Raw genomic sequence first — 12278 nt, forward strand, 5'->3', positions numbered from 1 at the left:
CCCATCAGCAACAGGAGATATTTGTTGCTTGTACAAAGGCACAGAAAATGTGCAATAAAGGGATCCCTTTTAAGGTATATGAGCAACCCAAGAAATTCTTAAACGATAACAAAATGTTTTATGCCTTGATAAAGATTCAGTACTTGAAAAAGTTTTAATCTATTCATTAGCATTACTTCAAACAGTTTACCATGAAGGAATAGAAAACAAGGCAAAATGAATGCTTGCTTAGAATAGTAGTACAGGTTGAAATTCATTGGTCCAACAGGTTGTGAATCTGTAGTTAATTGGTACAAATCTCAAAAACTTCTACAGTGGAGAACATTCTGACAGGCTGCATCACTATCTGGTATGGGGCAGGAGTGGGGGCGACTGCACAGGACCGAAAGAAGCTGCAGAGGATTATAAATCTAGTCAGCTCCATCTTGTGTACTAGCCTACAAAGTACCTACAAAGTCTCAGAAAGGCAGCGTCCATTATTAAGGACCTCCAGCACCCAGGACATGCCCTTTTCTCACTGTACCATCAGGCAGAAGGCACACACTCAGCGATTCAGAAACAGCTTCTTCCCCTCTACCATCCGATTCCTAAATGGACATTGAACCTTTGGCACTACCTCACCTTTTTTAAAAATAGACAGTATTTCTGTTTTTTGCATAATTTTTAATCTCTTCAATATACATATACTGTAATTGATTTACTTATTTATTATTATTGTTTTTTTCTTCTATATTTTTATGTATTGCATTGAACTGCTGCTGCTAGGTTAACAATTTTCATGTCACATGCCAGTGATAAAAAACCTGACTCTGATCTATGCTAATCGTAACTAAGGTCCTACCAAGACTAAAATTAACTAAGATATTCAGCTAATTAACCTACGAGTGCATCTTTTGCAAATTCAGCCAACAACACTTCCACCTTATAGAAACCACGAGTTATGACTGTTCTCCGAATCCTTATTCCCTCTTTTTTTTATATATATATATATATAAATAAAAGCAGCTGTGCACTCCAACCATTGCTCCAAGCAGGAATTTTAAAATTTTTTGAAAATAAGGCCCAAAAACTATGCCTTAAGTTCTCTGTAACTTCCACCATCTCCAGTGGGATCCCACCACCAAGTACATCTCCATATTTTGACCACAGGGCCATATTTTGTGGTCCAGATATTCTACAGTTCAACATCAATCAGATTCAAAAGCTGCTGCACTCGTGTTTCCACCTGTATAAAGATTCATCATTATAGTACTTATACAAGACTCAACTTGTGTTCAGAATTTTTGCTTTCTGATATCATGATATTTAGTAGCACAACAAGAGAAAATTTACAGATGCTGGAAATCCAAGCAACACCCACAAAATGCTAGAGGGATTCAGCAGGCCTGGCAGCATTTGTGGAAAAGAGTAAACAAGTTGACATTTTGGGTCGAGACCCTTCTTCAGGACTGGAAAAAAAGATGAGAAGCCAGATCAAGGTGGGGGGGAGGGGAGGAAGTAGTACAAGTTGGTAGGGGAGAGGTGAAACCAGGGGAGGGGCAAAGTAAAGAGCTGGGAAGCTGATAGGTGAAAGAGATTAAGAGCTAGAGAAGGGGAAAATCTGTTAGGAGAGGGGAGAAGACCATGATAGAAAGGGAAGGGGGAGGAGTACAAGGTGTTGCTCCTCCAACCTGAGGTTGGCCTCATCGCAGCAGGAGATGAGGAGGTGGACTGACATGTTGGAATGGGAATGGGAAGTAGAATTGAAATGGGAGGCACCAGGAAACCCTGCTTTTTCTGGCAGACTAAGCATAGGTGCTCAACGAAGTGGTCTCCCAAACTATGTCGGGTCTCACTGATATAGAAGAGGCCACACTGGATACAGTAGATGACCCCAGACTAACAGGTGAAGTGTCGCCTCACCTGGAAGGACTTTTTGGGGCCCTGAATGGTAGTGGGGAAGGTGTAAGGGCAAGTGTAGCACTTGTTCCATTTGTAAGGATAAGTACCAGGAGGAAGATCAGTGGGGAGGGATGAGGAACAAGCGAGTCACATAGGGAGCGATCCCTGCAGAAAGCAGAATCTGGGGGGTGGGGGAAGATGTGCTTGGTGGTGGGATCCCACAAGAAATGGCGTAAGTTACGGATAATTTTGTGCTGGACACAGAGGCTCATGGGATGGTAGGTGAGGACAAGAGGAACTCTATCCCTGGTAGAGTGGAGGGTGGATGGAGTGAGGGCAGACATGCACTAAATGGAAGAGATGTGGTTGAGGGCAGAGCTGATGGTGGAGGAAGGAAAGCCCCTTTCTTTGAAGGATGACATCTCCTTCTTTCTGGAATGAGAAACCTTATCCTGAGGGTAAATGCAGCAAAGACGAAGGAACTGAAGAAGGGGGATGACCTTTTTACAAGTAACAGGGTGGGAAGTATAGTCCAGGTAGCTGTGAGAATCAGTGGGTTCACCATAAACTCCCTCCTGATACTTAACCTCGCAAGCGGAACAAGTGCTACACCTGCATCTACACCTCCTCCTCGCTACCATTCAGGGCCCCGAACAGTCCTTTCATGTGAGGCGACACTTCAACTGTGAGCCTGTTGGGATCATCTACTGTGTCCGGTGTCCCTGGTGTGGCCTCCTGTGTATCGGAGAGACCCAACGTAGATTGGGAGACTGCATCACCTAGCAACTATGCTCCGTTCGCCAGGAAAAGCAGGATCTCCCACAAAAAGGTGGCCACCCATTTCAATTCTACTTCCCATTCCTTTTCCCACATGTCAGTCCATGGCCTCCTCTACTGTCACTATGAGGAGGAGCAACACCTTATATTCTCTCTGGGTAGCCTCCAACCCGATGGCATGCACATCAATATCTCAAACTTCCAGTAATTGCTCCCACCCGCACATCATTCCTCCATTCCCATTTCCCTCTCTCACCTTATCTCTTTACCTGCCTATCACCTCCCCCGGTGCTCTTCCCTCTTTTCATGGTCTTCTATCCTCTACTATCAGATTCCCTCTTCTCCAGCCCTTTATCTCTTTCATCTATCAGCTTCCCAGCTCTTTACTTCACTGATCCTCACTTTCATCTCTCACCTACTAACTTGTACTTCTTCCTCCCTGTTCCCCACCTTACCGCTCTAACTTCTCATCTTCCCCCCCCCTCCCCAGTCCTAATGAAGCATCTCAGCCCAAAACATCGACTGAACTCTTTTTCCATATATGCTGCCTGGCCTGCTCAGTTCCTCCAGCATTGTGTGTGTTGTCATGATATTTAGTAACATTTCCCGATAAATGTTGTCACCTCAAGCAAAACAATGTTGTTCAGGACTCTCACTAATACCATTTCTATGGAAAAGTTTTCTGAAATTTAATTCTAAACTCCATAGAAGTACTTGTATTCATCATCTGAACATGAATAAACTAATAATTTTTGCCTCAGCTCATATACAGAATCTTAATACTGTATTCAAATAGCACTATTAATGTCAGTTTTTTTAAAATCAGAACTCCTTTCCCTTGAATCACTGTCTTGAACAGAAAGGAAACGAGTAAATCAGATAATTGAGACAAATGATTTTTGAAGGCAGGGATTTGTGGTTGAGGCCATTGGAATGATGGTGAGCTGGGGGTTGAAGAGGGTACTAGCAGTAACAATGAATACTTAAGGAAGGCCCATCACTGGAGGAATTTGGATATCTCAGGTCTTCCATTAAAACCAAAAAAATCAGCTTTAACGTTCTTGTTGGCTTCACATACATGGTAAAATTTAACACAATGTGTTGCCTGCTATTTGACATCACTACATGTGTCCAGTGACTCCTATGCACATCACATGATCCACGACATTCAATGCTTTCACCCTTGTCCTGCAAACTAAAAAATATATAATAACATCCTACAGTCCCATCAAGTTGGACACACCTGTCTAGTTCTTGATGCTCATTGTTGCTAGAGAGAGAAAAAAAAAATCACCAAACATTAGTTTCATCTGACTGGTCAACCTTATATTAATTGGATAAAGTTCACTAGCACAATAACAATAATTTTACTCACTCAGTAGCGCTTTTGAAGGAATACACCCACAACTGTATTACCTTCGGCAAACATCTATTTTTTCACAGGTATCCCCCAAATATTGTTAACAAGGTTCTCTAAATTTTCAGTGTATACTATGTACACAAGTGATGTATAGGAGCATCAAGGCTGGAAACAATAGGTACTGTAGTTCTTTTAGGAGAGATCTCATCTCATCCAGCTCTTTTTAAAATATTACACTGTACAGTTGTCTTTTTAAATATTCAGCTTGCCATCCAAATGTTCACATTTCACATACTTCATTCCATTAACAGAAACAAATGTAGATTCGATTTCAGTCCACAATACATTTTTTTAAAAAGCGTCAAACACACATGCTGGAGAAGTGGAGACTGAACAGCAGAATCCGTGATTCTCGATTTAACACCATCACAGATGTAAAAAAAACTAGATAAGCACTTATTTACAGCGTCTAGTCTCAGGAAGATAATGTTAGTGTTGAGTTGTGTTGATAATTAATCATTATCTTGGTTTTAATAAAATCCTCAGTTTCTTAACAAAACTGCAGAGCCATTTTATGAAGCTGATAGCTTAAATTAGAAATTCATGTCATAAGTTATTAGAGTAATTCTGTAAACTCTAAATAGGTTCAAGCATTATAGAAGATAAATTAATTATCAGTATTCAAATACTATGTGTCAACTTTTAGAATTGTTCATTTACTTAATTTTTTTGGTCACAGTTGGGAAGAGACTGGTCGAATCAAAATTAATTAATGAGAATAATTCTTTAGTTGTCAAAAGTGGAACTAAAGGTGAACTAACATGTGATATCTTGTATCACAGATTATATATAGTCTATAGCTGAATTTCGCTGCTGTCAGGGAATGCCACACTCCCTTGTCCATCTAACCAGAGAAAACAGCCTAGAAAATCTAAGACATGACTTTCATCGAGAGGTACTGGGAAGGAATTTCCTTTGTCAACAGCTGTATGGTGCATGCAACAATAACAGCCAACATCCAATCATAGAAGAAGCTCTTAAGCCAGATTCAAGTCATGGTTCTTAATCAGAATATCTTGTGGTTAGAGGAATGCAAAAGATGTTAGGGAAATTATTGGAACAACCAGGCTTCTCAAAAAAAAGCAAACACATTGGACGGAATATCTGAAACACTGGAGAAATTTCAACATTTGTTTTCAAAGGCTGAGTCACCAAAAGTTTAAGATGGACTACGCAATTAATTTATATCAGGCAAAACTTCCTCTTGTTACACCAATTAAGTTTTTTAAAAAAAAGAGGCCCACTCAGTTCAACTGGTTATATTGCCGGCAGGTGATATAAGTGGACTCCCTCACCTCTGCTCCTCTGACCCTCAACACAGGTGCCCAGGGCTGTGTCTTAAGCTCCCTCCTTTACTCTCTGTATATCCATGATTGTGTCACCATCTGCAGCTCCAATCTAATTAATTTTACTGACGACACCACACTGATTGGCCTAATCTCAAATAATAATGAGGCAGCCTACAGAGAAGAAGTCATCACCCTGACACAGTGGTGTCAAGAAAACAACCTCTCCTTCAGTGTTGTGAAAACAAAGGAGCTGGTTGTGGACTACCAGAGGAATGGAGATAGGCTAACCCCTATTAACATCAATGGATCTGGGGTTGAGAGGGTGAACAGCTCAAAGTTCCTCGGCAAACACATCACTGAGGATCTCGCGTGGTCTGTACATACTGACTGTGTGGTGAAAAAGGCACAACACCGCCTCTTTCACCTCAGATGGTTGAAGAAGTTTGGTAATGGGCCCCCAAAGCCCAAGAACTTTCTATAGGGGCACAATTACGAGCATTGTGACTGGCTGCATCATTGCCTAATATGGGAACAGTACTTCCCTTAATCGCAGGACTCTGCAGACTGGTGTGGACAGCCCAGTGCATCTGTACATGTGAACTTCCCACTATTCAGGACATTTACAGACAGGTGTGTAAAAACAGCCCGAAGGATCACTGGGGACCCAAGTCACCCCAACTACAAACTGTTCCAGCTGCTACCATCTGGGAAATAGCACTACAGCATAAAAAGGCAGGACAAACTGGCTCCAGGACAGCTTCTTCCACCAGGCCATCAGACTGATTAATTCATGCTGATACAACTGTATTTCTATATTATATTGACTATGCTGTTGTACATGCTATTTATTATAAATTACTCTAAATTACACATTGCATATTTAGACAGAGGCGCAATGTAAATATTTTTACTCATGTGTACCAAGGATGTAAGAAATAACGTCAAGTTAATTCAATATGTTCAGCTCAATATTACAGCAGCAATCTCAATAATGTGTTGTTGACTTATCAATGTTGCAAGTCCATTGTGGAAAATATGTCATGAACACATCATTAAATTCCTACTTGTTAACATACAAGACTTGTCCTTGGCCCAGCACATATGTTAGTGCAATCATTAGGAAAGTACACCAGGGTCTATGCTTCCTTTGGAGGTTAAGGAGGTATGGCTACTCAAACACTAATAAATGTCTACTGTTTGCATCATGGCCTGGTATGGCAATTGGAATGTGCAGGAACACAGGCTGTAGGGAGCAATGGATTCTGCTCAATACAGCTTGGGCATAGCCCTCTCCACCTGGGAATCAAGAAGACAACATCTATCATTAAAGATCCCCATATTCCATGGAGGACATGACACCTTTTTGCAACTACTACCAGGCAGGAGATACAGAAACCTGCAATCCACAGCACCTGGTTGAAGAACAACTACTTTCCTCCAACCACTGGTTCTTAAACCAATTAGCAAAATCCTATTACTACAGTTTACTAACACTATGCCCACCTCAACCATCTTGCACTAAAATGGACTTCATTGCTTTTTGTTTTAATCAGGTTTTCTTGTAAAAATTGTGTGTATTTTTTATTTGTCTTTGATGTAAATGCTGCCTCTATGATGCTATATACCTGTGATGCTACTGCGAGTTTTTAATCTCACTTGTACATATGTACATTGGTGATAGAAAGTTTGCGAACTCTTTAGAATTCTCTATTTCTGCATAAATGACTTAAAATGTAATCGTATCTTCATGCAAGTACTAAAACTAGATAAAAGAGAACCCAATTAAATAAACACAAAAAACATTATGCTTGTTCATTTATTTATTGGAAAAAATGACCCAATATTACATGCATTTGTTGGAAAAAGTATGTGGGCCTTCGCTTTCAGTAACTGGTGTGACCCCCTTGTACAGCAATAACTTCAACCCAATATGCAGTTACTGGAAATGTTTGGTTGGAGGGCCTTGTCCTATTTAAAGAACATAAACCTGTGTCTTCACAATCAAATGCTGATATTCACTATACAGGTTTTTGGAAGTGAGCCATGACTTGATCAAATGAGATTGCTGAAGACCTCAGAAAAATTAAGTTGTCATGTTAACACACTAGCCTGGAAAAAGGATACAAAAACAATTTCTAAAGAGTTTGGGCTCCACCAATCCACAGTCAGGCAGATGGTATACAAATAGAGGAAATTCAACGCCATTGTTACTCTCTACAGGAGTGGTCAACCAACAACAACAAAAAAATCACTCCAAGAGCAAGGCATGTAATATTCCCGGAGGACACAAAAAGCCACAGGGTAACATCCAAGGAGCTACTGGCCTCTCTTGCATTGACCAATGCCAGTGTTTAGGCAAACACTGAACAGTAATGGTGTGCGTGGCCAGATTGCAAGGAGAAAGCTAAAACTCTCCAAGAAGAACATTGCTGCCCATTCATTTTGCTAAAGACCACGTGGATAAGCCAGAAGGCTATTGGAAGAATGTTCTGTGGACAGTCAAGTCCAAAATAAAACATTTTGGCTTAAATGAGGAGCGTTATATTTGATGAAAAGCAGACACTGCATTCCAGCATAAGAACGTCATCCCATCTGTGAAACATGGTGGTGGCAGTGTCATGGTTTGGGCCTGCCTTACATCATTGATAACTATGAATTCTGAACTGTACCAGCACATTCTACAAGAAAATATCAGTGTATACATCTGTGAACTAAAGCTCAGAGAAAGTGGGTCATGCAGCAAGACAATGACCCTAAACACATAAGCAGGTCTACCAAAGAATGGTTAAAGCAGAAGCAATCTCACTTTTTGGAATGGCCAAGTCAAAGTCCTGACCTTAAGCCTATAGAAATGTTGTGGAATGACTTGAAGCAAGCAGTTCATGCAAGGAAGCCCACCAACATCCCAGAGTTGAAGCAGTTTGTTAAGGAGGAATTATGCTCTAAAATTCCTCCAAGCCAATGTGCAGGACTGATCAACAGTTACTGGAAACGTTTAGTTGAAGTTATTGCTGTACAAGGGAGTCACACCAGTTACTGAAAGCAAAGGTTCAAGTACTTGTTGGGAAAAGTATATGTAATATTGGAACAACACACACAAAATGCTGGTGGAACACAGCAGGCCAGGTAGCATCTATAAGGAGAAGCACTGTTGACTTTTCGGGCCGAGACCCTTCGTCAGGCCTAACTGAAAGGAAAGATAGTAAGAGATTTGAAAGTAGTGGGGGGGGGGGGGGGAAGGGGGAAATGCAAAATGATAGGAGAAGACCAGAGGGGGTGGGATGAAGCTAAGAGCCAGAAAGGTGATTGGCGAAAGTGATACCGAGCTGGAGAAGGGAAAGGATCATGGGACGGGAGGCCTCAGGAGAAAGAAAGGTGGGGGGGGGGGGGGGGGGAAGCACCAGAGGGAGATGGAGAACAGGCAAACAACTAAATATGTCAGGGATGGGGTAAGAAGGGGAGGAGGGGCATTAACAGAAGTTAGAGCAGTCAATGTTCATGCCATCAGGTTGGAGGCTACCCAGCCAGTGTATAAGGTGTTCTCCCTCCAGCCTGAGTTTGGATTCATTTTGACAGTAGAGGAGGCCATGGACGAGTGGATAAGGGAGTCGCGTAAGGAGCGATCCCTGCAGAAAGCAGAAAGTGGGGGGGGGGGGAGAGGGAAAGATGTGCTTGGTAGTGGGATCCCGTTGGATTTCTCCCTCACCACCATTTACCAAGCTCATCTTTCCCTCCCCCCCCTTTCCGCTTTCCGCATGGATCGCTCCCTAAGCGACTCCTTTGTCCACTCGTCCCTCTCATCCCTTCCCACCGATCTCCCTCCTGGCACTTATCCTTGTAAGCAGAACAAGTGCTACACCTGCCCTTACACTTCCTCCCTCACCACCATTCAGGGCCCCAGACAGTCCTTCCAGGTGAGGCGACACTTCACCTGTGAGTCGGCTGGTGTGGTATACTGCGTCCGGTGCTCCTGGTGTGGCCTTTTATATATTGGTGAGACCCGACGCAGACTGGGAGACCGTTTCGCTGAACACCTAAGCTCGGTCCGACAGAGAAAGCAGGATCTCCCAGTGGCCACACATTTTAATTCCACGTCCCATTCCCATTCTGATATGTCTATCCATGGCCTCCTCTACTGTCAAAATGAATCCAAACTCAGGTTGGAGGAACAACACCTTATATACCGGCTGGGTAGCCTCCAACCTGATGGCATGAACATTGACTTTGCTAACTTCTGTTAATGCCCCTCCTCCCCTTCTTACCCCATCCCTGACATATTTAGTTGTTTGCCTGTTCTCCATCTCCCTCTGGTGCTTCCCCCCACCTTTCTTTCTCCCGAGGCCTCCCGTCCCATGATCCTTTCCCTTCTCCAGCTCTGTATCACTTTCGCCAATCACCTTTCCAGCTCTTAGCTTCATCCCACCCCCTCCGGTCTTCTCCTATCATTTCGCATTTCCCCCTCCCCCCACTACTTTCAAATCTCTTAGTATCTTTCCTTACAGTTAGTCCTGACGAAGGGTCTCGGCCCGAAACGTCGACAGTGCTTCTCCTTATAGATGCTGCCTGGCCTGCTGTATTCCACCAGAATTTTGTGTGTGTTGTTTGAATTTCCAGCATCTGCAGATTTCCTCGTGTTTGCTATGTAATATTGGATCATTTTTCTCAATAAATGAATGAACAAGTATAATGTTTTTGTGTTATTTATTTAATTGGATTCTCCTTATCTAGTTTTAGGACTTGTGTGAAGATGTGATCACATTTTAGGTCTATTTATGAAGAAATAGAGAAAATTCTAAATGGTTCACAAACTTTCTAGCACCACTGTGACAATATGACAATAAACTTGACTTTTGACAGACATCTACAATACAGACACACTATTCAGAAATACCCACTTCAAATGGTGATAAAATGTATACCAGCAAACATTGCAGAACACATAAAAGCATGAATTATGCATTAAAAGCATCCAACCCAACAGCTTTATCAAAACTCTCATCACTTTATGTCCCAGAAGCTCTCTCACTACCCAGAATGTTCCCATCCATAGCAATAATCCTGAAACCCACCTGAACAAAAGTATATTAAATGCTCTATGTAGATAACATTAACATATCAGGTTTTTAAAGAATTAGTCTTAAAATTCTCATTCTGCAGTAATCTCAGATGTAATAGAACATTGAAATCTACAGCACATTAAAGGCCCTTCGGCTCACAATGTTGTGCTGACCATGTAACCTACTCTAGAAACTACCTTGAATTTCCCTAGCGCATAGCCCTCTATTTTTCTGAGCTCTATGTACCTATCTAAGAGGCTCTTTAAAGACCCTAATGCACCGCCAGTGCATTCCACGCACCCACCAATCTCCGTGTGAAAAATTTACCCAACATTCCATCAGACCCATTACCAAACACCTTAAAACTATGCCCCCTTGTGTTAGCCATTTCAGCCCTGAGAAAAAGCCTCTAGCCATCCACACAATTGATGTCCCTCATCATCTTATACACCTCTATCAGGTCACCTCTCATCCTCTGTTACTCCAAGGAGAAAAGGCCAAGTTCATTCAACCTATTCTCATAAGGTACACCCTCCAATCCAGGAAAAGTCCTTGTAATCTCTTCTGCACTCACTCTATAGTATCCACATCCTTCCTGTTGTGAGGTGACCAGAACTGAACAGTACTCCAAGTGGGGTTTGACCAAGGTCTTATATAGCTGTAAAATTACCTCACAGCTCTTGAACCCAAACCCATAGCTGACAAATGCCAACACATCATACAACTTCTTAATGTACAATGTCCTGTGTATGTTACTAAAAAGGGCTTCTTTGGTTTGTTACGAGTAGGAATGCTTCTTTGTCTGTTAAAAGTTTCTCTCGCCATTGTTTCACTTTAGAATGGCTGATATGGTAATTGTATTCACTTGTTAATCAATGAGGAATGTTATTGTGTTTTGTGAGGCTGGGACCTTGGGGGAGGGGTTGCGCGGGCTTGAGGAGTCCGGAGGGAGACGCCGAGGAAGCAGGACGTGCGCTCGGGAGACCACCGGGGAGTCCGAAGTGGGAGTTTCGAGAGGACGACCACCGAGGAGTCGAGTGGTTCGCTGGATGAGCTCCACCGATGTGCACTAAACTGACTGAACTTTGATAAGTTGGTGCCTTTTGTTTTTTTCTTGTATATATATATATATTGTACTGCCTAATACTCTTTTAATTTTAGTAAACTCTTTAAAGTGTATGTCATACCGGTATTTGTTGTGAGTTTGATACTGCCGGCGGGGGCGCGAGGCATAAACTCGATTCTCACAGCACCTGCGTGAACGGGAGGTGGGGTGGTGAGTGGCTGGATTTCTTTTTCCCCTAGACATATACCAGCCTGTTGGGTAAGTGTTACATTAACAACACTGTCAACCTTCGCAGCAGCTTTCAGTGTTCTATGGACACGGACCCCAACATCTCTTAGATCCTCCACACTGCCAAGAGTCTTACCATTAATGTTATATTTGGTCTTCAAATTTGCCCTACCAAAATGAACCACTTCACACTTATCTGGTTTGAAGTCCATCTGCCACTTCTCAGCACAGTTCTGCATCCTATCGATGGCCTGCTGTAACCTCTGACAACCCTCCAGACTATCCACAACACCCCAACCTTTATGTCATCAGCAAACTTACTAACCCATCTTTCTATTTCTTCATCCAGGTGATTTATATATTAAAAAAATCACAAAGAGGAGGTGTCTCAGAACAGATCCCTGTCCATATACACTTCATCCACTGCTCTACCTTTATCAATGTGTTTTGTTACATCCTCAAAGAATTCAATCAGGCTAGTAGGGCACAACCTACCCTTGACAAAGCCATGCTGACTATCCCTAATCAGATTGTACCTCTCCAAATGCTCATAAATCCTG

The 12278-nt window shown here is 42.3% G+C and overlaps 1 protein-coding gene across 2 annotated transcripts in view; it reads right to left on the reverse strand.

Moving 5' to 3' along the window:
* LOC140729608 (DENN domain-containing protein 5A) overlaps positions 1–12278 on the reverse strand; it is a 156671-nt gene that overhangs the window by 73844 nt on the left and 70549 nt on the right. The gene's annotated exons all lie outside the window — the stretch shown is intronic.

Source organism: Hemitrygon akajei, chromosome 6 (genome assembly GCF_048418815.1).
Source record: "Hemitrygon akajei chromosome 6, sHemAka1.3, whole genome shotgun sequence".
In the NCBI taxonomy this organism is placed as follows: domain Eukaryota; kingdom Metazoa; phylum Chordata; class Chondrichthyes; order Myliobatiformes; family Dasyatidae; genus Hemitrygon; species Hemitrygon akajei.